The sequence below is a fragment of the Mustela erminea genome, chromosome 7 (genome assembly GCF_009829155.1).
Source record: "Mustela erminea isolate mMusErm1 chromosome 7, mMusErm1.Pri, whole genome shotgun sequence".
Classification (NCBI taxonomy): Eukaryota; Metazoa; Chordata; class Mammalia; order Carnivora; family Mustelidae; genus Mustela; species Mustela erminea.
In genome coordinates, this window is record NC_045620.1 from 39,069,379 (window position 1) to 39,097,069 (window position 27,691).

General features: G+C 34.8%; 1 protein-coding gene across 1 annotated transcript in view; it reads left to right on the forward strand.

Annotated features, from left to right (window-relative positions):
* The window catches only part of MACROD2 (mono-ADP ribosylhydrolase 2), a 1,971,474-nt gene that overhangs the window by 133,602 nt on the left and 1,810,181 nt on the right, over positions 1–27,691 (forward strand). The gene's annotated exons all lie outside the window — the stretch shown is intronic.

Consider the following 27,691-nt stretch of genomic DNA (forward strand, 5'->3'; position numbering starts at 1 on the left):
CATTTATTTTATATATATATATTATATATATTTATATATATATTTATTATATATATATGTATATATATATTTTTAAACAGAATTTGTCTATTTATTGTAGGCTCAGATACCTAATTCTTCATTTATCCACTAGCTACCTGGGGTTTTAGCTAAGACAATTCAGTTTCCTCATTTATAAAATAGGAATAGATGAATAAAACCATTTTTTTTTTTTTCCTGTGGTACAGTGGGTAAGGAATAGGCTTTGGAGACAGAGGTATCTGGGTTTGAAATCCTGGCTAGTTTGCTGTTTGCTGGTTTTGTCTTGGACTTCAACTTTGTTTTCCCTCATATGTAAATGGGAGATTTGTTACTAAGCTCAAAGGGGAGAATGTATATAAAAAGCATAGTGGATGGCACATAGCAAGCACTCAATATATTGCAGCTTTTAATATTATTATTCTTTTTCAGCTTAAAATCCTCTTTACATTGATTTCATTCATTTATTTATTTAATGAATTCATACAGTACTTTCTGTATACCAGGTCCTGATCTAAGCATACTATAGATATTGTCTTTATTAGATCCTCATGGTTACCCCATAAAATAAGTACTTCTCAGAAACTCTAATATGAAATTAAGGCACAGTGTAAAAACTTGCCCAAGTGCACACTGCTTGTAAGTGACTAAGCTAGATACTTAAAAACATATCTTTAGCATTTGATTATGAAGTCATCTTTGCTTTTCCTTTTTTTTTTTTTTTTTAATTAAAGTGCAGATGAACCAGGAAGATTTGAAGAAACATTAAGTAGCTTACTGTCTTCCCTACTTCGATGGTGTTTCTGTGACTTTGATCAGGGAGCTGAAGGTAGCCCATTTTTGTCACCAGGGTGTGCTGTGATTCCATGAATGTGAATTTACTGCAGCTGCTGCATTGCTGGAAGAGAATCTCTCCATTGCTTTTGCTGCTGCTTAGGGACCATAGGTTTTTCAGCTTGGCTCTTTAGCATCCCCTGGGCAACTGCCTGAGTTCCCAAGTTATGTTCTTTTTGTGTTATGCCATCTTTTTCTGCTCACTGGTGTCCTCGTGTAAATGAAGGAGCCAGAGCTGCTGGCTTGTTAGCAGAGTGCCTAGGTGCCCCAGAAGAGCTCTATGTTGTCAGGCATTATGATGCTACCATCACACTCATTATTTTGCTAAATAGGAAATCAGTATGAGGTTGCCAAATTGATGGCTTTTTAAAAGTTTGATATCAATAGCGTTTTGTTAAATTTAGTGCTTCTTTTAGGATTTGCATGTAGTATCTTTTGTGCTGTCTAATAAGTTCTTGATGAATTTGGGATTCATCAGAGATGCATTAAAATGCTTATAGGTTGATAGATAAGCCCCTATAGAATATTAATACTTTCATAACCAAAATTCCTTGTAATATGAATAACTGTTATCTGTGACTCTGATTGCAAAAGTTTCCTTCATGTTCTTTTGTGGACTAAAAAACATCCCAAGGATATCTATGTAGCATGAATTATGAAAAAAGCACAGATTGACTTAAGGCTTAGGGTGGGTATCTACATGCATACATATAAACACAAAAGAGGTATAATGGCAGAGTTTCTGGCTGACTCATCTTGCCTTGTATAAAACATTTAGAAAACTTCCCATCCTTTTTTAAAAAGTGAATTCATCTCTTGATAGTAATTATCCTAGAAAATTTGATTTGGGGAAGCTTAAACAACTACCTCTCCAAAATGAAGTTAGCATGGCAATGGGATCCTGTCATTAGAAGTTGGTTATGTACATTGTTTTCTGTATATTAATTAATCTGCAGTTTTCCTTCAAGGAAGGTTTCTATATTCTTACAGGGAGTTTGTCAGGAGTCTAGGCTGATTGGTGAGGTATCTTGGGAAATGATTTACATTACTTTGGCTAAGAGACTTCTTTTTCCAGATAACCCTGTCTTTAAGCAAACAGTGTTTGTATAACTACCTTGTGTAGCAACATTCAGCTTGAAGATAACAACCTTCACATGCTTGATAAAATGATGAAATCATTGACCAGCTGCATTCTTAAGTGGAGTCCACATTTTACAGCTATGTGATAATTTTGCTTAATGTGGAAATGGTTTCCGTGTCTAATATGTGGGGAATTCCTACTTGATGACCACTTGGTTGAAGAAAAAAAAAATGCAAGAAATTCTAGTCTGGTTATTTCATTTTGAATACATTTCTGACCATTTCATTTAATTGCATTCACTTAAGAGTATGTCGGTTTATACACACACTTTGAAATGTTAAGTTTCTCTTTAGGCCCCTATGGAATGAGTGTCCTCTATTAACCTTATTTCAGACTAAAATAAATAAGAGATTTATGATTTTTGAACTACATGTCTAAGTCACATTTTGGCGGGGAACTTAGTAAGTAAAACATATTCTTGAAGACATTGAAATAATTAGATGAGATTGTCTTATGAGCAACCCAGTGTCATAGGCATTAAGAGATTAGATTTTCAATGTTTTCACCACAAAAAGAAATGGTAATTATGAGGCATAATGGAGGTGCAGCTACAGGGGTAAACACTTTGCAATATAAAAGTGTATCAAATCAGTATGTTGTACACTTTAAACATACACAATGTTATATGTCAATTATATCTTAATAATGCTAGAAAAGAAATGTCTTGATAAGAAACTGGGCTAAGTTCAACTCTGTTTTTAGGTTCCTTTCAAAGTCAAAATAATTAAAGTTATCAGGTCTTATACTGGGCAGAGATCCGCCCCCCCTTTTTGATCTCAATGGCTTTTTTCTATCTTTGTTCTTTACAAACTCATTCTTTTGGAGGAGATTTTAGGGATAAAAATCTGATGCCTTAATAGATGTGAATGAGCATTTAGTCATGAATGCCATTAGTTAGTTTTTTTCATGTTCACTTCACCTCTTGGAAATTTGTAAGAGTGTCCTTAATATGTGGACTGCATATGGATTAAAGACAAACTTAAAAAAAAATCCAAAATAGAGCAAAAACTTTGAAATTATTGATAAGTGGAAATACAAAGAATACACTCATATTTCCACTTCCTTATTCTAACCCTAAATTTGTCTATCACTGCTTTTCAGAGATAGTTTTTTGGTAAAAGTACTATTAGCCATTAGCTTTAAATCAGAATATTTTCAGGACTGTCCTATCTTCCAGGTTTTCTTCTCCTCTCAGTCAGACCTTTTACTTAACCTGTTTCTGTTCATTTACTTATCTCCTACTTCTTATATATGGAATGATTAATTTATTATTCATTTAACGATACTTATTACCTGCCTTGTATTTTCCTGGTCCAGAACTGGGGTAAGATATCGAACACAGAAGTTTCTAATGTCTGTCTTTGAGAGTGTTTACAGTCTAGCCAAGGAACGAAGAAAGAGATAATTGAATTATAATTACAATTTTACATATTATAATATTCTTAAGCAGTCATATTTTTACATCTTTATACTAGAAGATATTGTGTATTGTTCAGTGACTTTTAGAAGCAGTTTACATTTTTTGTTTGTGAGAGTGGTTGAGGGGTAGAGAGGGACAACATTGGTATGTTATTTGTGTAAGCACAACTTTAGTGGCTGTAATTCCAGGGGTGTTGCCCACTGTACTGTCAGGTTTTTCTCCTTTAGAATATTCCTCACTTCCATAGGTTTCTCTCAGGGCTCATCATTTTCAGCCACTTTGTTTTAAGATAATTGTTTTTCCTAGGGCCTTTACCTCATCCCTTGGTTTGAAAGATATCCTCTGGGTTTTCTACCCCCATTTTCCCTGCAGCCATGTTCCCTCTTCCTTTGTATACATATATTAATTATTAATCAAATTAATATCCACAATAAAGCATTGTGTTCGTGTGTTGTATCTCTATGTGTTAGGCTTACAGGGAGTTTGGAATAAGGATGAATAGATTTACTTCATCCCTGTACTTACTGAAAGAATTTATAATCTAGTCTAGTATATGCGGTAGTTACAAATAGATAGGAGTTAATATCATGATTATTCTTTGTATATTTCCCAGCTCAGAGTTGGAGTTTAAAAAATACTGATTTAGCTCATTTGTTTTAGCAATTTAGTTAATTTTTTTTTTGTAAATTTCTAAAGAGAGAAACATTTCTTAGAAAAGGTTGACTTCCATCTGTGTTCATTATGCTTGATATCATTAAATCTCCTTTAAAATTATGGATAGTGGCCACTAGGTTGAAGATATATATTGGGAAATTTAAAAAATACCAGTTTCTACTGTTTTTTTATTGGTAAAGTCCTAAGTAATAGAGCTTTGATTGCAAGAGTCTCCAAAAATCTGATGCTGACTTTTCAAATACTTTCTCAATATTATTTGCTCAAATATTTCCAAAATAATTAATTTGAAAGCCACACACAATAGTTTTTTCTCACTATTAGGTTCTCTATTAGAGTTTTCATGAATTCAGACTTTCTAAAGATTTATTGTAAGTGTTCATATTTTCCAAAATAAAAAAGCAATTAATTTCTGAAATTTGAACAGTGAATTAAAATTAATATTAGCATAATGTTAACATAATTGTTTTCTGTGTATTACTTTATCAGAAGCCTGTTTAATCACTGCCAGGGAGACTATCATTTTCTGTAAACCAGTATTCTACTGAACCATTCCTTCTTTGTAAGACTGATTATAGTTTTATCCCCATTAAAGATTTCTGTCAGTATTGAGTTACTTTGTAATTTAGTTGTTGGCATTGAAAGCTGAATGAAAACTGTAAATTTGTCTTCTAGCTCTTGCACTTCCCTACTTGTTAAAGCTTGGGCTGACTCAGGTTTCCTGCTATTCTAATCAGCTGTAGACTGGGTAGAATTTAGCAATTAATTAGGGGAAGGGAAGAATAAGAGTAAAAAGATACACAGCTCAGTTCTGTTGTATGCTACTCTAGAATCCACTGCTAGCTGTTTTATCTGTGCAAATTATCAATTCCAGCTTACCCTTTAACACCTATCCTTCCCTTTGCTCATGGAGAAATCAAGGAAAATGTCTGTGAAGTCTTCTAGACTGATACTGATAGGATGAAGGAAGGTTTACCAAATTTTTTTAAACATCAGAGGTTGAAGTTCCCCCTCCTGATAGGAGTCAGAGCATCAAGTAGCTGGGGAGAGAAGACCTGTAGAGCAGTTCCTGTTAACCATTGCTGTGTATCATTTAGAGAGCTAAGAGAGCTAAGAGCTAAGAGAGCTAAGAAAGACTACTAAAGCCCAGGATCCTTGAAGGGCATGGCTTTTATATTTACACTATGTTCTCCAGGTGATTCTAATAACCACCCAAAATACAAGAACCACTGTAGGGGGCTAGAAAGATCTCTCCAATTTGCATTTTCTGGGCACTGTGAGTGACGAAGGGAAAGCAGTAGAGAAGTGGGAAGGGAAGGACTAACTTTTTCTGTGAGAACCTGTTATGTTTGGGTAATGAGCTGGCTGTTTTTGGGTGCTATCACCTTGAATCTTCACAACAGCAGCACAATGAGATAAATATGACTTCCACTTTACAGATGAACAAACTGAAGTTCAAGTATAGGCCATACATTTTCCATGATTAAGTGTGTAAGAACCAGAATTTGAACTGTGTCAATTCTGTTCTAAAGACTATAGTTTTCTCATTTGTACCTTACTGAGTTGTGAAAATTGAACAATATTTGCAAAGCATTTAAAACAGTACCGGATGCGTCTGTTGTAAACTTTCCATGTTAACTATCATCGTTGTTATCATTATTATTACTATAGTTCTTGCTGTGAGACAGGCATGATGTGAAAGGCTAGAGATACAAAGATAATAAGACACGATTTGTCCTTAAACAGTTTAAGAATAGTGGAGGGAATTCATGGTTGAAAGTAATATTTTATTTCTTCTGGGCATCCATTATAAAATGTGACTAAAGTCAGGCAGAAAAGCAAGGTAGGCTGAAATACAGAGGTGAAGCCTGTGGTAGGGCTTATGTCCAGGCCAAGGGACAGACTTTGCACACCTAAGCCTCCTTAGTGAGTGCAAATTCAAACTTGTGCTTCAGAAAAACTTATAGTTGCTACATGTTGTGGATCTTAGGCCATTTAAAGAGTCTTTGAGCACTTAGCATTTGTTGATTTCTATCAAAACTATTTTTAGAACCCTTTTTTTCTTTTAAATCAAAATATTGCATGTGGGCACAATATTTGGAGGAGTGACTTATTATAAGGAAAACCTCTTCCTTTCAAGTTAGTGGAGATTTTAGGTCTTTTGTGTCTCCTCTTGATTTTTTTTACCTTTCTTATGACTCATAAGAAAATTAACCGGAACATATGAAACTTGAATCTGAAATTGGTTGTTTTACTACTCTTGGATATTAGAATGAAGGTAACAGGGGAAGGGATAATTGATCTTTTTGGCTGAACTGAGGTTTTAAAAGTTTTTGATTTTCAGTGCTGTTATTGACTTATGTTTAAGTCATTATGGCTAATCTACATTATGTTTATTTATGTGGCTTCTAGATATCAGCAGTGCCTGGCACAGTGTTTGACATGAAGTAGGCATTCGGGAATTAGGTTTGAGGTGAATGCATGAATGAGAGTAGATAAGTAGCAAATATTGGTAAATTAGCAATTGAACACTTTTGTGATATCATACTATGTTGAGTAAATTACTTTGGAAGACATTTGTGTACAGGGATCTGAAGAATGTGTCTGTGAAGTCTAATTATTTTGTAAGATTTCATCTCATTAGGTCTTTTTTGGTTTCCCTTCCTCAGAAAATAATTTTATTATTTTGGTCTTCTCCACCTATCCAGCTTTCAGATTTACTTCTGTCAGCCATTGGCAGTTTATTGTGCAGTTGAGGATGCTACATTGTTACATAGTCTTCTAAGATTAATGCTTAGGAATCACATTCTTTATATAATTTCTTTTCTGTCAGACCAGTTATATTTGGTGAGATGAGTTTTTATGTGAACAGAGAAATTGGTGGTTGTATCATGCAGAACCACATTTCCTCTCACTTTAAATGTATTTAAAAGTGTTTAGAAATAATTGGATTTTGTGATGAAACTATCAATTCTTTTGTTAAAAACAACTTTTGTTTTGTTTTTGGTATTTAATATTTGTAATTTCTTCCACTGAAAATATTTCATATGCTTTTATTTAATGTAATGACTTATATTCTTCCAGCTGTAAAGGCAAGGATGTATACAGCTGATTGCTCTTCATGTTGTTGTTTTTTCCCACTAAAGTAACAAATTAAAAAAATATATATATATCAATATGAAGTTTTGGTTTTTCTCCTGATTCACAATGTTTTATTTAGGAGGTTTTTTTTTTTTTTTAAGTAAGACTTTTTTAAAGACTAATTTTAGATTCACAGCAAAATTGAGGGGTAAGTACAGAGATTCTCATACACCCTCTGTTCCCACATGCACAGCCTCTCCACTTACCAACATCCCCCACCAGAGTGGTTTATTTGTTACAACTGATGAACCTGCATTGACACATCATTATGAATCAGAGCCCATAGTTTGTTTATATTACTCTTGGTGTTGTACCTTTTATGGGTTTGGATAAATGCATAATGATATGTATCCATGTGTTAACTTTTTTTAAAAATTTTTATTTATTTGACAGACAGAGATTACAAGTAGGCAGAGAGGCAGGCAGAGAGAGAGAGAGAGGAGGAAGCAGGCTCCCTGCTGAGCAGAGAGCCCGATGTGGGGGACTCGATCCCAGGTCCCTGGGATCACCACCTGAGCCGAAGGCAGAGGCTTTAACCCACTGAGCCATCCAGGTGCCCCTCCATGTGTTATCTTTTTATATTTTTTTCTCTTAAAAACCCAAGTATGATAAAATACAATGATTTTCTTCTAATGTTCTGCTCTTATGTTATGAATATAAATATATTTTTTAAAGATTTTATTTATTTATTTGACAGAGAGAAATCACAAGTAGGCAGAGAGGCAGGCAGAGAGAGAGAGAGGAGGAAGCAGGCTCCCTGCTGAGCAGAGAGCCTGATGTGGTACTCGATCCCAGGACCCTGAGATCATGACCTGAGCCCAAGGCAGCAGTTTAACCCACTGAGCCACCCAGGCGCCCTATAAATGTATTTTTTGTGTGTAAAATTATTTATCAACCATTAGCTAAGCAATAGTTCTCTCCATTTTTCACATCGTTCCCCCCTGCCCCCCTCCCAATCTCCATCTTCTAGGTTTTCCATTTTTTCCTTCACTTTCCTTCTTCTCCCTTAACCTCTTTCCTCTCTTACTCTCTCCTTGCCCCTCATTTCCCCGCCCCCTCCCCCGGCCCCCCAGCTATACTCAAAAAAGTTAAAAACTGAGGCTGGACTTGGTTTTTATGAAGACCAATAATGCTGATGCAGAAATAAGGCTGACATTTTAAAAAGTTGGGTTCCTGCATGGGATTTGAATTTGAAAATTGTGTAGGTGTTGCCATGTACTTACTTTATTCTGGAAACCTATTCTATTGCTTACATCTAATAAAAGCCTAGCTATTTTACCTAGTAAACAAAGTGAACCTTAAGCTTGTCATAGTGAGTGTTTTGTAGTAGCAACTAAGTGTTAGTTATTTACCTTTGGAATTCTCTCTTTCTCCTGAATGTGAGTACTTTTTTTGTTTTGTTTTCCCTCAGCAGAATAACCTATCACTCCAAATAACCTAATCAGACTGAATAAGCAAGGAGAACATGAAAATATTAGGAAGAAGGGATTCTCCACGACACCCCTCCATCCTGCCTCCCTTTTCTGATCAGTACAGGCAAATAACTTCATTTGTTGTTCTTCCTGAACTTTCTTCCTCCCTTCTGGGTGTTTTTGTTGTTGTTGTTGTTGTTTTTTTCCTTTTTCATGCTTTTTTTTTTTTTTTTTTAAGGTAAAGACTTCTTAGCTGGAAATAAATGCAGATAATAAAGTATATCTTAAGGTAGTTTTTTATTTTTAAGAAGAAAATTCTTTATTAATAAAAAGGAGGGTAGGGAATGGGGGAGAGAAGAAAAATGATAAGTAAGCCAATCGACTGTGAATTTACCAAGGAGTAGAAGTGAGGATAATCTAAAGGAAAATGTAATGATGAGAGTGACCTCTTCTGTTTCAGAACAGAGATTGGGGGTTGCATGACTTAAATTCTAATTGTGATTCTGCAATTAATCATGTAACATTCATGACAGAAATTTCCTGACTTGTTATGTGAAGTAGAGGAAAAACATCCCAATTTTGCTTTCTCAAAAATTTTTATGTAATTTTATACATGATGTATGCCACTTTTGCTAAATTTTATAACTTGGAGGAAAATGGGCTCTTCCTTTTTTTGTAGAAATAATACAAGTATACTATACAAATGAACAGAAACACAACAAGAACAAAATTTAAAAAAAAAAGTATAATCCCACCATCCCAGGGATCACCTATAGTTTTTTTTTGTAATATATAGAATATTAGTAACATGAAAGCTTTAGAGATTTTTTTTTTTTAAGATTTTATTTACTTGACAGAGAGAGAGAAATCACAAGTAGGCAAAAAGAGAGGCAGAGAGAGAGGGGAGGAAGCAGGCTCCCTGAGGAGCAGAGAGCCCGATGCGGGGCTTGATCCCAGGACCTGAGATGATGACCCGAGCCGAAGGCAGAGGCTTTAACCCACTGAGCCACCCAGGCGCCCCTATAGTTACTTTTAATTGTATATTCTCTCAGGTCTTTTTCTACACATAAATTTGTATTTAATTTTTTAAAAATGGGATTATACTCAGCTTCGTGTTTTGTAGCCTCCTTTCCCCTCCACTTTACCATGTAATAATCTTTTTATTCCATAAACTATCTTATAAAACATAATTTTCAATGACTATATCATATTGATATGCCCTATGATAGCTGCTTGACCATTGATTGCTGGGCACTTAAACTTTTTAATAAAGTGTCTTCTTACTATAAATTGTGCTATTACAACTATTCTTTTTTTATATATATATCCTTATATACTGTCATCAATCTTATCTTTGGATGAATTCTTATAAAGGCATGTGCAGAGCCAATGGGTAGGGATTTTTAAGGTTTTTGATACACAGTGGGAAGTGGTTCTCTAGAGTGGTTATTTATTGTTCATTATGTCTTTTGTTATACATGGCATGGTCTAAAGCTGTAAGGAAGCCATCTGCATGTTTTTGTATGTGCTCAGTTCTAAGGATACCTAGAATAATAGTCCTGTGTTGTGCTCATTGTGATTTTTATGGTTGGACAAATAACTGTATGGATGGATAAAGGAAGATGGATAAAACCATTAACTACTTTTTTGGAATGTATTTTATGTATACGATTCTCAACTCTTTAAATATACGAAATTAATGGAATTCTGGTGAGTGATATTCTCTAAAGGAGGTGTATATTATTCAGCACCAAATAATAATGCAGTTTTCTCCACAAAGGAATAGAAAAAAGTGTATTTGTTATTGAACCTACAATGCTTAGGGTAGCACTGAAAGAGAAGATGGATGAGCAAATGTGGGTTAGCAAAGTTGAGAAAAGTTGACCAATTGATGCTCATGATCCTTCACATTCCAGTTTGAAGCCTGTATAAGATGGATTATATTCAGCTAATAATGTATTGGTATGCTGTGATATTCATCCTGGGTTGAGAATGATATTCTGTCTCTAAAATCAGACAGATATTTGGAGAACTGTGGCTACTTAAATTTTAGGAATATTTGGGTTTTTTTCAAAAATGGGCAGTGGACATGAATAGATACTTCTCCAAGGAAGACATACAATTGGCTAACAGACACATGAAAAAACGTTCATCATTAGCCATCAGGGAGATTCATATTAAATCCACACTGAGATACCCCCTTAAACCAGTTGGAATGGCCAAAATTAACAGTACAGTAAACAACAAGTGTTGGAGATGTGGAGAGAGGAACCCTCTTACACTGTCGGTGGGAATGCAAGTTGGTGCAGCCACTTTGGAAAACAGTGTGGAGATTCCTTAAAACATTAAAAATAGAGCTACCCTATGACTCTGCAATTGCACTACTGGGTATTTACCCCAAAGATACAGGATGTGGTGAAAAGAAGGGCCATCTCTACCCCAATGTTCATAGCAGCAATGACCACAGTCGCCATACTGTGGAAAGAGCCAAGATGCCCTTCAATGGACGAATGGATAAAGGAGATATGGTCCATATATACAATGGAGTATTATGCCTCCATCAGAAAGGATGAATACCCAACTTTTGTATCAACATGGACAGGACTGGAGAAGATTATGCTGAATGAAATAAGTCAAGCAGAGAGAGTCAATTATCATATGGTTTCACTTACTTGTGGAGCATGGAGAATAACATGGAGGACATTAGGTGAAGGAGAGGAGAAGTGAGTTGGGGGAAATTGGAGGGGGAGATGAACCATTAGAGACTGTGGACTCTGAGAAACAAACAGAGGGTTTTGGAGGGGTGGGGGATGGGGGTTGGGAGAGCCTGGTGGTGGGTATTAAGGAGGGCACGTATTGCATGGAGCACTGGGTGTGGTGCATAAATGACGAATCTTGGAACACTGAAAAAAAAACATTTTGGGTTTTTTAAAGATTTTTTAAAAATTTTTGTGTATTCTCTACACCCAACATAGACCTTGAATTTATAATTTCAAGATCAAGAGTTACATGCTCTACTGACTGAGCCAACCAGGCATCCTGAATTTTTAGGAGCTTTGAATTAGATTTACAGTGAATTGCATTTTGAGCCAGTTCGTTATTTATTCTATTAATTTGCAGGTAGTATAATTTGATGAAGTAGATTTCAGAACTGGGAACTATTTACTCTCAATTGTTTGAAACTAGCCTAGTGTCTGCCACTTAATGATATTAGGACAGTTGTAGAGAAGAGGTAGTAAATCATTTGAGATGTTATTGGCACTATGTTGTACCTGCTGATCAAATTTTGTGTTACATATAGAGAGCCATAGTGCAGTTTTTAAGACTTTTCAGCAGTGCTGTGTATGTGTGTGTTTAGGTCTGCATTCTTAACTTGAAATTATGGACCCCTAGCTTAAGAGTGAGGATGGTGTGAAGATGGGATGTTCATGAGTTTAATTTTAATGTATATGGTATTATGTGCATTCTGTTGCAGAGAATCCATAGATTTTTATCCTAAGACCTAATAAAGATTAGGACCTGAGCAATTAGGCCCAGGTGAGGCCTTACACCTCTGATCTTAGCTCCTTCCTAGGAAGAATGTTTCTGAAGTATTGTATTTTGATATGGATTCTCCAGTATTTTGGCAAAATTTTAACCCATTTTATGATAATTATTTTGGAAAGAACAACCAAAACACGGTCTAATTATATGGTAGTTACATAAAAGTATCTCCAAAGCTGATTACAAACTAAAAAATTTAAATATCTTGAATAGTAGTTTTATAATCAGTTTAACACTAAAACTAGTTAATTGGCTTTGCTTTCTTTATCTTAACTTGTTGGTTAGTTCAAGCCCTTCGTTTGTTAGGCTACATGCTTACTGTATGTTTCTCCATATTTCAGAGATGTTTTGGCTGAATAGAACTGTGTTTGTTTTTTTTTTAACCCCATGTAGTTTTTTTTTCTTTGAACCAATCATACCCACTTAAGCCCCCATGTTGCATCACCACTTCCTCATATCAGGGAGATAAAACAAAGTATAGTCTATTAGCAAATTTATCATTCTGTTAGCATAATTAATTTTGTTACATTTGACAACAAAATGACATTTTTTCTTAATGCTTTGGGTAAATTAAATCCATCAACCACAATTGAATCTTTTTTCATTGTTTCTTTTTGTCTTCTCTAGGTTTATTTTATTATTTATTTTCAATTAGTCTAGGTACTGATACTTGTATTATGGCTTCTGGATACATAATTTTGACAACTCTTGTGTTTCTATTGGTAAAATATTTTCATGGACCCCATCACAATGTCATTTGTCATTGTGTTTGTTGTCTGTTATTTTTCATTTATACCTATTGATAAGCAGTTTTCTATCATTGTATGCTTGCACTAATTTTCAATTCTATATTGACAACCCTTTTATAATTAAATAACTTAATTTGCTTTGATCATAAATTATAATTGGGCTGAATGGGTAACTATAGACATAATTATAGATGTCAGTAACCATAATTATAGACATCAGTAATATGGCTTCTCTAGGTGCCAACACAATGTTTGAGAAGAAAGTTCTAGGAATAACAGGAGGAGGGTGGGTGAATTCACTGAATTTTTAATTAAGGGTATGATTGCTAGAAAGGAGAACAGACTTCTTGGATGAGAAATGAAAACAATGGTGGGAGTGCAGTCTTTGGACAGAAAAAGCCAGTAGTAGAATCTTCCTAGTGGATGGCACATAACCCTAGGTTTAGCACAATTCAACAAAATAGGTGTGTTCAGAAGTGTAAAGAAAGAGGGAAAGAAAAGTGCATTTAGAAACATTGAGAGGGGAAGATGTCATATCCAAAGTTTTAGCTATTTTGTGGTCATGTGTAATCAGTGTGGGAATAGTGGCTATCTGGTTCTAGGGGCATATTAAGGTTATTATACTTAATCTATGTGCAGATATTAATAGGAATAGATCGTATTTACATTTTATATTGATACTCAAAGGAAAGCATACAAAATGTCTCACCATGTTGTTTCTAGATGTATCAAACTGAAAATAATTATCTGGAAAATAATCAAAAAATTTTCAGTAAAAATTTAGTACATACATATTCTGTGATTGACAAAGGTTAAAATAAATTTATTAAAGTGAGAGAAAATAGGTCCTTGATAAAAAGGCATTAATTATGCCATTAAAAAAATTCCACAAAATTTTAGTTCTAATGTGTATTAGTTACTTGTAAATCTGGTTCACATAAAGAGAAGGTAATATTTTAATAAAGTGTATATATATATATATGTATATATATATATATACATATATATATATATACATATATATATATATCTCACCAAAAGAAAGATAACTTTCCCCCTTTTTTATTTTTATTTTTTCCTGGCTATTGTTTTGTATTTTATTTCAACACTCTTTGCCAGTTTGGAGAAATGATTTGTCTGCTGCTCTGTGAAGAATACTAAAATGCAATAGGAATATTTTAAATACACAAGTATTAAGAAGAAAGGACAGGCTTATTTCTGAAGACTTTGAACTAATACTACCTTATTTCTTTTTTTCTTTTCTTTTTTAAACATATTTATTTATTTGAGAGAGAAAGCATGCTCACACAAGCAGGGGGAGGGGCAGAGAGAGGGAGAAGCAGACCCCAAGCTGAGCAGGGAGCTAAACTTGGGGGTGATCCCACCACCCTGGGATCACCACACAAGCCAAAGGCAGATGCCCAACCAACTGAGCTGTCCAGACATGCCTACCTTATTTCCTAAAAGATGAGATCTGCTAAATACTTAAAAAGCCTTTATGATAAATGGCTCTTTTTCATTCCTCATGGTGTGGATGACTTCATTGTGTCTGATTTTTTGATTAATTTCATCATTATTGACTTGGAACATTGCAAAGGTCCTGTTCTCATTATGACTGATGAGTATACTGGCCAGCTTTTGTTGTGGGATGAGAACTTATATAAGATGAGAAGACCAACAACAAATGAAAATTTCACAGGCACTGAAAATGGAACTTGTCAGGAGAAGTTTAGTGTGTAATATCAGCAAGATCTGCTGAAGCTTTCCTTGGGAGATTGGCCTCGCATTCCTTTCACGTATGGAGCTGTTCATTCTCCTATAGACCATAAGCCTATATAATAACTTTTTTCTATCTTTGGAAGCACTATGTAACAAATCTCCATTTTAGCATTTATCAAGTTTGTTAAATTCCTTGTTTATAGGTCAGTCTTCTCCAGTTTTTCAAAGATGAAAACTAAGTGCTTTTTTTCTTTGCATCTCCCCAGGACCCAACTCTGGGTAGATAGGAAAGCTCTGGGAAGGGTATTGAATGGGAGCCTCAGGGAAGTCTCTTGGCCTGTGTTTCATAGTTGAAATATCTGTTAATTTAGGTTAGAATGAGAAGACATTATTTTGACTTGAAAATTATAGTAAGATTCATTCCTTAACCAGAAAAACTGTAAAATATTTATTATATATAGGTCTTTAATATATATAGCAGTTAATATTATATACATTTCTTTAATAACATTTGAAATTGAAGAAAAAAATTGGCTCAGCTGCTTCAAGTGTCTTAAAAAATTTCTACCGCAGTTTCTAACTTTTATGTCTTATATTTTACTCTTTCTTTACAATTAAATATATCTTCCCTTAATAACAAGTTGATTATCTATGGTATAAACAATGTTATATATTTTAAAACCTTACTTTTTTGTCTTTTTGGTATCTTTGGCTAGGGAATCCACAGACATGACTAATGAAAAGAGATTATTTGCTTTCACCTAATTCAACCTTAAGCCTTCAGTCTGGCTTCATTTAAACAAGTCAAGATAACTATCTTCCTGACTTTACTAATCTTGAGAGGAGATTCCCTAGCCTCTTTAGTAATCTGTTCACCAATTTTATTATTTTTTTTTGTTGTAGTAAAGCTCATTTTAGAAAGCTTTTTAAATCCATGGTACCCTTTTCTCAAAACAAGCTGAATTAATTTGTTATTAATCTGCAGCCCATAAAAGTTCTCTATCATTTTAACATTTCAACATTTTAATTATAAATTTAGAATCACCATGCCTAGTTACAGTTGTGTCATAGTTACAATTATCTTTCTGAAAAAATAATGTAAGAAATGGTTGTTTTTTCACATATAACAGGAATCCTCCTCAACTTACTTGAAAAAGTGCAGGTGTGATACATATCTATGTTTTTGCTAGGTTTTACTACTTCTTTTGGATCCATTTCCAAAATGAAATAGAGAAACAATATTTTAAGGAATGTATTCCCCCTTGGTTTCTTATTCTGACTTTCTCAAATGCAATTTTTATTTGCAATATTTCTTAACTGTGGAATGCTACAATTTCTAACCCATTATCTGTATTTCCTCCAGGTTATTAGCTTAATAACCTGAATAAGAATTGATTCTTATATACTGAAAGTGACATTTCTTACCTATATAATCTGTTAATCCAGTTTTGAGTTCCCGTTAAATTTCCATCATCAATGGCAAGGTAAATTATAAGTATAATCACTGAAAATTTGCTCCACACCTTTTTAAAAGTTGCATTTAGAATCCAGTTTATTTATACGCACTATTTATTTTTTATGTTTTAGATTGCTTTCTAACATCCATGTAGTGAGGTAAGTCATTAAGTTGAAATTAACCTTTCCATAATTCCTGCTTTCTTGAAACTTTTTCTTTTGAAATTTGGTTATTATATGATTGCTAAGAGTTGCTGATTGCCAGCTACTGAGAGACAATGTCTAAAACACAGTTTCTGACTGGAATAAATGAAATTGCTTTGCAATAGTCAAGGTAATTTCTCTCTAAGGGTCATTGTGGGATTTTAACTCTTGAATCCTGCAGAGTTGGGTGTTTTGCGCATTGCTGGGAGTTTATTATCAAAGTTGTTAAGATATTGATTTCAAACCATACCCAATTCTGTTTAACTTTAAGGGAATATTGATGTATACTCCTTTTGCTCTATTTCTTGAAACAAACTAGTACATAGATGAAATCAGGGTGACTGACTCTCAAACTGGACCAATTTAAACTACCAAGGATAGAATAGAAGAAATGAGAAAGGAGCAAGTACGGCTACTTACTCATGCTATAAAGGTCTTTTTGTAGAATCTTTAGAGTGAGGTGCAGATGGACTTGAATTCTTTCACAAATACCACCTTCTATTTTGACTGACTTGCAAATTACACGTCCTCACAGAAATAAGACATTTCCATTTTGCCTTGCCTAATAGTCATGAGTGTTTTGGTTAAGGACAATACTTCCCTGGATAGCAGGAATGTGTCTGACTCATACTTGTATTCTTAATGCCTGACATATAATATCTACTCAGTAATTCAAGAAATAAATGAATGAATGCATTGATGAGTGAATGAAAACCCTAAATTATATGGGTGGGAATTCTAAATTATTAGGCTGTGTTATCTTGCCTGTCTTCCCCTGTATGCAGTCTCTTCCTACCAGGTAAGTCCTCAGTAGGACATGAAACTCTGGACTCTAATCTCTCATCTAAGTCATCATGATTTTTAGAAAGGAACTGACCTCCTTAAGAAATTGTGGTAAGTGCATTTGTATAGACTTCAATGGAATTAACTCATATGATTTTTGGTTCAAATCTTATCATTATTTTTATTTTAGTTTATTACTGAATAATGTATCAATAGTGAGAAATTTACTAATGAATGGCAAGGTGCAAATGACATTGATTGTCTCTTGTGGTTTTATATTTTTTGAGAAAGAATTGTTTTAAAAATATTTTGTTCTGGTTTGGGATGCCTGGGTGGCGTAGTCCATCAAATGTCCAACGCTTGGTGTCATTTCAGGTCTTGATCTCAGGATTGTGTGTTTGAGCTCATGCCCAGCATGGTGCCTACTTAAAATTTTTTTTTGTGTATGATAGTTATAGGATTTTGAAGTTTTTAGAAAGAAATATGGATTATAGGAAAGATTTTCATGAAAATATAGGAGAGGCAACAAAACTTTCCTTAGCTCCCATGATTAGTTTTTACTTTTCTCCTTGACTATTTCTAGTGTGTGTGTGTGCTTATATGAGTGTACATTTCTTTATCTGTGCCATAAAATAGGTTCTCCAAATTTCAATTGGTTTTCTGTTTCTGTCTCACTAACAATAGCTTTTTCTTTAGAGAATAGCAACTATATACAGGGCTTCAAATATCACTTCTGTGAAACTAATTAGAGTATTTTTCTTTGGTTTTAATCTTACAATTGAGTCCTAATTGCATTATTATCACAGTATCCAATGTATATTTCTACCTAAGATCTATAGTCCAAGCTTATCATTTAAACCATTTAAATCAAGCTTATCATTTAAACCATTTAAACCAAGCTTATCATAAAACCCAGTTTTTGTCTTATTATTCAGTAGTTCAGTAACATAGATTCACCTTTGACTCTACCTACTTTATCTTGTCCCAATTTTTCTTTTCTTTTTTGGGAATATGCGCTTTTTTATGCTTTCTGTTTTCCACTGTCCTTCTCCCAACTCAGTCACTTATCACCCTCATAATCCTTTTTCTCATAGCTAATTAACTGTTTTTCTGTTCTACCTACTACCTCCTTGATCAAATATGAACTGTATACAAGTGTTTACTTCACCATACTGCTTTTCCCTAAAAAATTGTCAGTGCCTTACATTGCCCATAGTTAATATAGAAACTCATTAGCTTGGAGTTCAAGATCTTCTTTAATTTTTCCCTGTGCTGGTTTTGATTCCAGTCATTCAGCTTCTGATATCAACCACTCTAAGGCATAGGTACTGTTCAACATGGATTTTTTTTTTTAAAAGATTTTATTTATTTACTAGAGAGAGAGAGATCACAAGTAGGCAGAGAGGCAGGCAGAGAGAGAGGGGGAGGTGGGCTCCCTGCTGAGCAGAGAGCCCGATGCGGGGCTCGATCCCAGGACCCTGAGATCATGACCTGAGCTGAAGGCAGAGGCTTAACCCACTGAGCCACCCAGGCGCCCCTCAACATGGATTTTTCACTTTTTGCTTATGCCTCTTTAATATCTAACTCCTACAATTTCTCTTTCATGAAGCTGGCCCATTCCAGCATGCAAGGTTGTTGCTGCTGTTGTTTTTTTGCCCTCAGAATTTCTGTATTACTTACCTAAGCCATTTATTTAGCAATGAATCCTATATAATGTTTTGACATTTTAAAAATATTTTTGTACTGAATCATTTGTTTCCAGTGTTCCTTTTTTTCTAATGATTATATCTGTTTCTTTATAAACTAACTGTAAGGTTCTTAACAGAGTCCTTAAGAGTGGAAACTGTATCTTCTGTCTTTGAATATTGTTATAAAAATATTTATTACAAAGATAAAACCTCAAAAGTCCCATAATCCCATAATTACATTCAAGTTTTCAGTGAATTATACCTTTTGTAATATTTTCCATGTATCTGGAAAATATTAATTCAAGAAATATTGAAAACTTTAATAAGATTATTCTGTATGCCAAGAACAGATTTTAGATGCTGCTCACTTCAGTGTAGTACAATATGTAGTGTAATAACCAGTCATATCAATTGATAAAGCAAGTCAATTGAATAATTTGTCAGTGAAAAGAAGTAGCAAATTAAATTTGGGTGTATCCAATTTGAACATAGTCTGGAGACTGACATCCTCATTTTTACTTCTAAAAATAACTCTGGGAGCTTCCATTAGAGAAGCCCGTATATTAATTTAAGGTAATAAGATTGTACAACAGATGATTCATAGTCTCTAAATATGAAAATAATAAAGCATTTTTAAAAGAAAGTCAAATGACATAGAGGCTGTATTTTTAAAACTATGGATGCTCATCAGTCTATAAACACTATAAATATTCAAACATTGAATTAATGAATGAATGAATGGATGAATTAATGAATGAATGAAATACCAACTAAAGAGATGCTATGATAAATTCAGAAGTGTTTTTTTTTTTTTTAAAGATTTTATTTATTCATTTGACTGACAGAGATCACAAGTAGGCAGAGAGGCAGGCAGAGAGAGAGATGGAAGCAGGCTTCCCGCTGAGCAGAGAGCCCGATGCGGGGCTCGATCCCAGGACCCTGAGATCATGACCTGAGCCGAAGGCAGAGGCTTTAACTCACTGAGCCACCCAGGCGCCCCCAGAAGTGGTTTTTAAGTGTTGCAGCATTTGTAGTAGAAAGAGCAATCTAATAAGAGATAAAAGTACAGGTGTCTTTAAAAAAAATCACAGACTTTATTTTCTAGAGCAGTTTGGTTTACAGGAAAATTGAGCAAAGAGTACATTTTCCAATAGCCCATTGCACATATCCCACTGCACACATTTTCCCATATTATTTACATCTTACATTAGTGTAAGATTATTAACATACTTATATTTCACTGCTCCCCGAGCTTCACCTACTTATGCTGCCTCTGTGTTCCTTCCCCAATGACTGGCTCTTTCCGATCTCTTTATTGTTTCTTTGTTTTGGCTTTTCCAGAATGTCATATTTGGAATGAGACTGTAAATTGCCTTTGGAAACTAGCTTCTTTCACTTGGCAGTATGCATTTAAGGTCCCTTCATATTGTTTCATTACTTGGTAACTCATTTCCTTTTTTTTTTAAAATTCAGGTATAATTGACATATGTTAATTTCAAGTGTAGAACGTAATGGTTTGATACTTGTATATATTGTGAAATGAGCACCACAATAAGTCTAGTTAACATCCATTCATTACATATTTACAAAATGTTTTCTTGTGGTAAAGACTTTTAAGATCTACTCTTTTCAGCAACTTTCAGATATGCTGTACAATATTATTAACAACAGTCACCACTGCTGTACATTACATCTTCCTGTGACTTATTTAATTATAACTGGAAGTTTGTACCTCTTGCCTTCACCCATTTTGCCTACCCCTTACCACCAGTTCGTTCTCTATATCTGAGCTTATTTTTAGGATCCATGTGTCAGTGAGATCATAAAATATTGCTTTCCTCTGACTTACTTTACTTAGCATAATGCCACTGAGGTCCATCCATATTTTCACAAATGGCAAGATTTCATTCTTTTTTAACGGGTAAATACTATTTCTTGAAGGAGGGAGGAAGAGGGGGAAAGGGGAAAGGAAAAAGAGAAGAGGGGAATGGAGAGGTGTGGAGAGTGGGAGAGGGGAGGGAGAGAGAGATAGATCTATTTCACTTCTTTATACAGTCATCCATTGATGGACACTTATTTCCTTATCTTGTTTCCGTATCTTGGCTATTTTAAGTAATGCTGCAATGAACCTGGGAGTGTATAGATCTTTTGGAATTAGTGTTTTAATTTTCTTCCACCCATAGTGGAATTGCTGGATCATATGGTATTCTCTATTTTTCTGAAGAACCTCCATACTGTTTTCCACTGTGGCTGCACTAATTTATATTCTCACCGACAGTGCAGAGGTTTCCCTTTTCTCTACATCCTCACCAATACTACTACTACTACTACTATTACTACTACTTCTTCTTCTTCTTCTTCTTCTTTTTTTTGTTTTTGATAATAGCTATTCTAACAGGTATGAGGTGATATCATATTTTGGTTTGGATTTGCATTTACCTGATAATTAGTGGTGTTGAGCATCTTTTCATGTGTGTTGACTTTATGTTTTCTTTGGAAAAATGTCTATTCAGGTTCTCTGCTCATTTTAAAAATCAGATTGTTCGTTCTTTGGCTATTGAGTTGTGAGTTTTTTATTATTAACTCCTTATCAGATATGATTTGTAAATATTTTCTCTCCCTTAGTAGCTTGCCTTCATTTTGTTGATGATTTCCTGTGCAAAATCTTTTAACTTTGACATAGTCCCACTCATTTATTTTTGCTTTTGGAGTCAGATCCAAAATAAATCATTGCCAAGACTGATGTCAAGGATTTTACTGCTTGTTTTCTGCTGGGAGTTTTATGATTTCAGGTCTTATGTTCAAGTCTTTAACTCATTTTGAGTTAATTTTCTTGTGTATGGTGTAAGCTAGATAGAAGTCCAGTTTCATTCTTTTTCATGTGCTGCACAGATAACTCATTCCTTTTTATTGCTGAGAAATATTCCACTGCATGGATTATTATCACAGCTTATCTATTCACCTATTGAAGGGCATCTTGGTTGCTGCCACTTGTTAGCATTTGTGAATAAATATGTTAACATTTGTGTACAGATTTGAAGTTTTTTTATTGTGGGAAATATGTGTAACATAAAACTTAGCATCCTAATCATTTCTAAGTGTGCTGTTCAGTAGTATTCAGTGTATTCATATTGTTAAGAAAACCTCTCCAAAATTTTTTCATTTTGAAAAACTGAAACTCTATACCTACTAAACAATAATTTCCCATTTCCCCTTTCCCCTGGCAATTAATATTCTAATTTCTGTTTTTATGAATTTAGCTATTCAAGGTTTTTCGTGTAAATGGAATCATCCAGTATTTCCTTGGTGTGACTAGTTTATTTAATATAACGTCCTTAGGGTTTATTCATGTTGTAGCACATGTCAGACTTTCCTTTTTAAGGCTGAATAATATTCCATTGTAGGTATACACATTTTCTTTATTTGCTCATCTGTTGATGGATACTTGGGTTGCTTCTACCCCTTGGATAATAGTGTTGCTATGAACATGGGTGTGCAAATATTTCTTTAAGATTTTGCTTTCAGTTGTTCTGGGTATAAATCCATAAGTGGAATTACTGGTTCATGTGATAATTCTATTTTTAAGTTTTTAAGGAATCACCATGTTTTTCATAGTAGCTGCACCATTACATTCCCACCAACAGTGTATAAGGATTTTGATCTCTCCACATCGTATGATCAACATTGGTTATTTTTCTGTTTGTTTGAGAGTAGACATCCTAATGAGTATGAGGTGATATTTCCTTGTGGTTTTGCTTTTCTCTAATGATTAGTGATGTTGAACATCCTATCACGTGCTTATTGGCCATTCGTATATCATCTTTGGAAAAGTGTCTCTTCAAGTCCTTTGCTCATTCATTTTTATTTTTAAAATTCAAAATAAAAAAAATCTAGGATTTTCTATATATAAGATCATATCCTCTGCAAAAAGAGAAAGTTTTACTTCTTTGTTTCTGATTTTGAATCAGGTATTGTATTTCTTTTTTGCCTAACTTCTCTGGCTAAGACTTCCAGTACTATATTTATTTATTTTAAAGATTTTATTTATTTTTTTAGAAAGATAGAAAAAGAGAGTGAGAGGGAGAGCCCATGCACAGAGGAGGGGCAGAGGAAGAGGGAGAAGCAGACTCCCTGCTGGGAGTCTCCATCAGTGAGCCAGATCTGGGGCTCCAACCTAGGACTCTGAGATCATGACCTGAGCCAAAGGCAGACACTTAACCCACCGAGCCACGCAGGTGACCTCCAGTACTATGTTGAAAGGGAGTAGTGACAGTGAGCATATTTGTCTTGTTCCTGATCTTAGAAGAAATGCTTTCAACAATTCACCATTAAGTATGGTACTATCTGTGGGCTTGTTACCCACGGACTTTATCATGTTGAGGTACGTTTCTTCTGTATTCAGTTTGTTGAGAGGTTTTTTTTTCTTTTTATCATGACAGAATATCCTAGAATATTGAATTTTGTTAAATGTGCTTTCTGCATCTGTTGAGATGATTATGATTTTATTTCACTCTGTGACTATGGTATACCACATTGATTCATTTGCATATGTCGAACCAACCTTGTATCCCAGGGATAAATGCCACCTGGTAGTATTGGATCCATTTAGTGTGTTGTTGAACTCAGTTTACTAATATTTTATTGGGAATTTTTTTCTATCTATATTTATCAGGGAGATTGGCCTTCATTTTCTTTTCCTGTAGTGTCCTTATCTGACTTTGGTATCAGTAATGCTGGGCTTGTAAAATGAGTTGGGCAATGTCCTCTTTTTCAGTTTTTTGGGAGAGGTTAGCAGGAGTGGCATTAATTCTTTAAAAGTTGGGTAGAATTCACCTGTGACACTATCTGGTTCTGGGATTTTCTTTGTTGGGAAGTTTTGATTACTGATTCATTGTTCTTATTATTCTGTTTAGATTTTCTGTTTCTTCATGATTCAGTATTGATAGGATGATGGGTATTCCCAGAAATTTATCCACTTTTCTACAGTATCTAAATTATGGATACATAGTTCTTCATTATTGTGGTTATTCATGACAGTCTCTTATGATCCTTTGTATTTCATCAGTTGTGGTGTCTTTTCTTTCATTCCTAATTTTATTAAGCATTTTTTCTTTTTCTTCCTCAGTCTTTATGAAGGTGGTCTGTTTTATCTCAAAAAAAAACCAGCTCTTTTATTGATCTTTTTCATCTTTGTTATTTCCTTTAGTTCGCTAATTTTGTTCTTAGTGGTTTTTTTTTAATTTTTAATTTTTTATAAACATATATTTTTATCCCCAGGGGTACAGGTCTGTGAATCACCAGGTTTATACACTTCACAGCACTCACCAAAGCACATACCCTCCCCAATGTCCATAATCCCACCCCCTTCTCCCAAACCCCCTCCCCCCAGCAACCCTCAGTTTGTTTTGTGAGATTAAGAGTCACTTATGGTTTGTCTCCCTCCCAATCCCATCTTGTTTCATTTATTCTTCTCCTACCCACTTAAGCCCCCATGTTGCATCACCACTTCCTCATATCAGGGAGATCATATGATAGTTGTCTTTCTCTGCTTGACTTATTTCGCTAAGCATGATACGCTCTAGTTCCATCCATGTTGTCGCAAATGGCAAGATTTCATTTCTTTTGATGGCTGCATAGTATTCCATTGTGTATATATACCCCATCTTCTTGATCCATTCATCTGTTAATGGATATCTAGGTTCTTTCCATAGTTTGGCTATTGTGGACTTTGCTGCTATAAACATTCGGGTGCACGTGCCCCTTTGGATCACTACGTTTGTATCTTTAGGGTAAATACCCAATAGTGCAATTGCTGGGTCATAGGGCAGTTCTATTTTCAACATTTTGAGGAACCTCCATGCTGTTTTCCAGAGTGGCTGCACCAGCTTGCATTCCCACCAACAGTGTAGGAGGGTTCCCCTTTCTCCTCATCCTCGCCAGCATCTGTCATTTCCGGACTTGTTGATTTTAGCCATTCTGACTGGTGTGAGGTGATATCTCATTGTGGTTTTGATTTGTATTTCCCTGATGCCGAGTGATATGGAGCACTTTTTCATGTGTCTGTTGGCCATCTGGATGTCTTCTTTGCAGAAATGTCTGTTCATGTCCTCTGCCCATTTCTTGATTGGATTATTTGTTCTTTGGGTGTTGAGTTTGCTAAGTTCTTTATAGATTCTGGACACTAGTCCTTTATCTGATATGTCGTTTGCAAATATCTTCTCCCATTCTGTCAGTTGTCTTTTGATTTTGTTAACTGTTTCCTTCGCTGTGCAAAAGCTTTTGATCTTGATGAAATCCCAATAGTTCATTTTGCCCTTGCTTCCCTTGCCTTTGGCGTTGTCCCTAGGAAGATGTTGCTGCGGCTGAGGTCGAAGAGGTTGCTGCCTGTGTTCTCCTCAAGGATTGATGGATTCCTTTCGCACATTGAGGTCCTTTATCCATTTTGAGTCACCGGTTCAAGGTAACACCCAGCTGTGAGCTTACTGTCGGCTCTGTCTCTGTAGCCGGCTTTCCAGTTCCAATACCTGCAAGCTCTGCAACACTCAGACACCCCCGATCCTTCTGTGACCCTGCGGGACCTGAGGCCACGCTGACCCCGCGTGGGCTTCGCTCTGGTTTAGCCTCTGGAGCCATGTCCCTCAGCGGAACAGACTTTTAAAAGTCCTGATTTTGTGCGCCGTTGCTCCGCTGCTTGCCGGGAGCCGGCCCCTCCCCCCGGGGTCTATCTTCCTGTCGCTTTGGATTCACTTCTCCGCTGGTCCTACCTTTCAGAAAGTGGTTGTTTTTCTGTTTCCAGAATTGCTGTTCTTCTTCTCTTTGATCTGCCGATGGATTTTCAGGTGTTTGCAATCTTTAGATAAGCTATCTAGCTGATCTCCGGCTAGCTGAAGTAGTCTCAGCCTGCTACTTCTCCGCTATCTTGACTCCTACCCCCCTTAGTGGTTTTTTGTTGTTTTTGTTTTTGTTTTGTTTCTAGTCATTTGAGATGTCAAGTAAGGTTGTTCATGGAGATTTCTTGTTTCCCTAATGTAGGCATTTATTACCACAGTCTCCTCTTTGAACTGTTTTTTCTGCTCCCATAAATTTTGGTATGTTGTGTTTCCATTTTCATTCGTTTAGGGGTATATTTTGACTTCCTTTTTGATTTCTTCTTTCACCATTTCTTCTCTCCCATTTAAATTTCTTCTTCAAAATATATTTAATTTCCATGTATTTGTGAATTTTCCAGTTTTCCTTCTGTTACTGATTTCTAGTTTCATATCACTGTGGTTGGAAAAGATACTTGGTTTAATTTTAGTCTTCTTAAATTTATCACGATTGGTTTGTTTCCTAACATATACATCCTGGAGAATGTTCATGTGCAGTTGAGAAGAATGTGTATTCTCCTATTGGGTGGAGTGTTTTGTATGTGTCTGTTAGGTCCATTTGGTCTGAAGTATGGTTTCAGTCTAGTTTTCCTATATTAATTTTTTTTGTCTGGATGATATATCCAGTTTTGAGAATGGGATATTGATATTCCCTACTATTGTGTTATCTGTTTTCCCCTTCAGATCTGCTGATATTTGCTTAAATGTATGTAGCTGCTTCAGTGTTGGTTGCATATTTATTGATAATTGTTATATCCTTTTGATTAATTTATCCCTTTATTATTATATAATCTTTTCCTCTTATTTCTGTTTTTGTCTTAAAAGTCTAATTTGTCTGAAATAAGTATAGGTCCTCCTCTTGTCTTTCCTTTTGAATGGAAGATCGTTTTCCTTTCCTTTACTTTCATCCTTTGTGTATCCTTTACAGCTAAAGTGAGTCACTTACAGGCAGCATATAATTCAGTTTTGTGTTTCTGGTGTTTTTTAAAAATTTTTTCCCCATTCAACCACTTTATGCCTTTTCATTGGAGAATTCAACCCATTTACATATAAAGTAGTTTTTGATGTATAAGTGCCACTAGTACCATTTTATTAGTTGTGTTCTTGCTGTTATGTAGTTCTTTGTTCCTTTCTTTCTCTCTTATATTCCTTTGTAAATTGATGAATTCTGACAGTCATATGCTTTGATTTCCTTCTCTTTATCTTTTGAGTATTGAAGTAGGTTTTGTTTTATGGTTATCATGAGGCTTACATAAAACATCTTATAGATTAGCAGTCTATATTAAGCGGATAGCAACTTAAGCTGAATTGCATACTAAAACTCCACCCTTTCATTCCACCTCCCCAATTTTCTGTTGATGTCACAGTTTACATCTTTTTTTTGTATATCCATTAAAAATATATTGTAACTGTAGTTGTTTTTTAAATACTTTTTCCTTTAACCTTTATACTAGAGTTAAGTGATTAACCTATCACTCGAATCCAATATTAAAATGTTCTGATTTTGACTTTATAGTTACCTTTATCAGTGTGTTTTATATTTTCATATGTTTCCATATTACTAATCAGTTTCCTTAAATTTCAGACTGATGAATTCTTTTCAGCATTTCTTGTAAGACAAGTCTAGTGGTGATGAATTCCTCACTTCTTATTGGTCAGGTAAATTGTTTATGTCTCCATTTCTGAAGGGCAACTTTTCTAGGTAATGTATTCTTGTTTGGCAGTTTTTTTCTTTCAGCACTTTGGATATATCTTCCCACTTTTTCCAGACTTGCCTGGTTTCTTCTGAAATCCACTGACAGTTTTATGAAGTTTCCCTTGTATGTGAGCAGTTTTTTTCCACTTTCTTCTTTTAAAATTCTGTCTCTGATTTATACAGTTTTATTATAACTTTTTTACAGAAGATCTTTTTGAGTTGAAATTTTTTTGAGTCCCTAGGGGCTACCTGAACTTGAAAGTCCAAATCTTTCTCTAGATATGGGAAGTACTCAGCCATTATTTCATAAATTTTTTTTTTTTTGCCTTTCTTCTCCCTTTGTAGTCCAA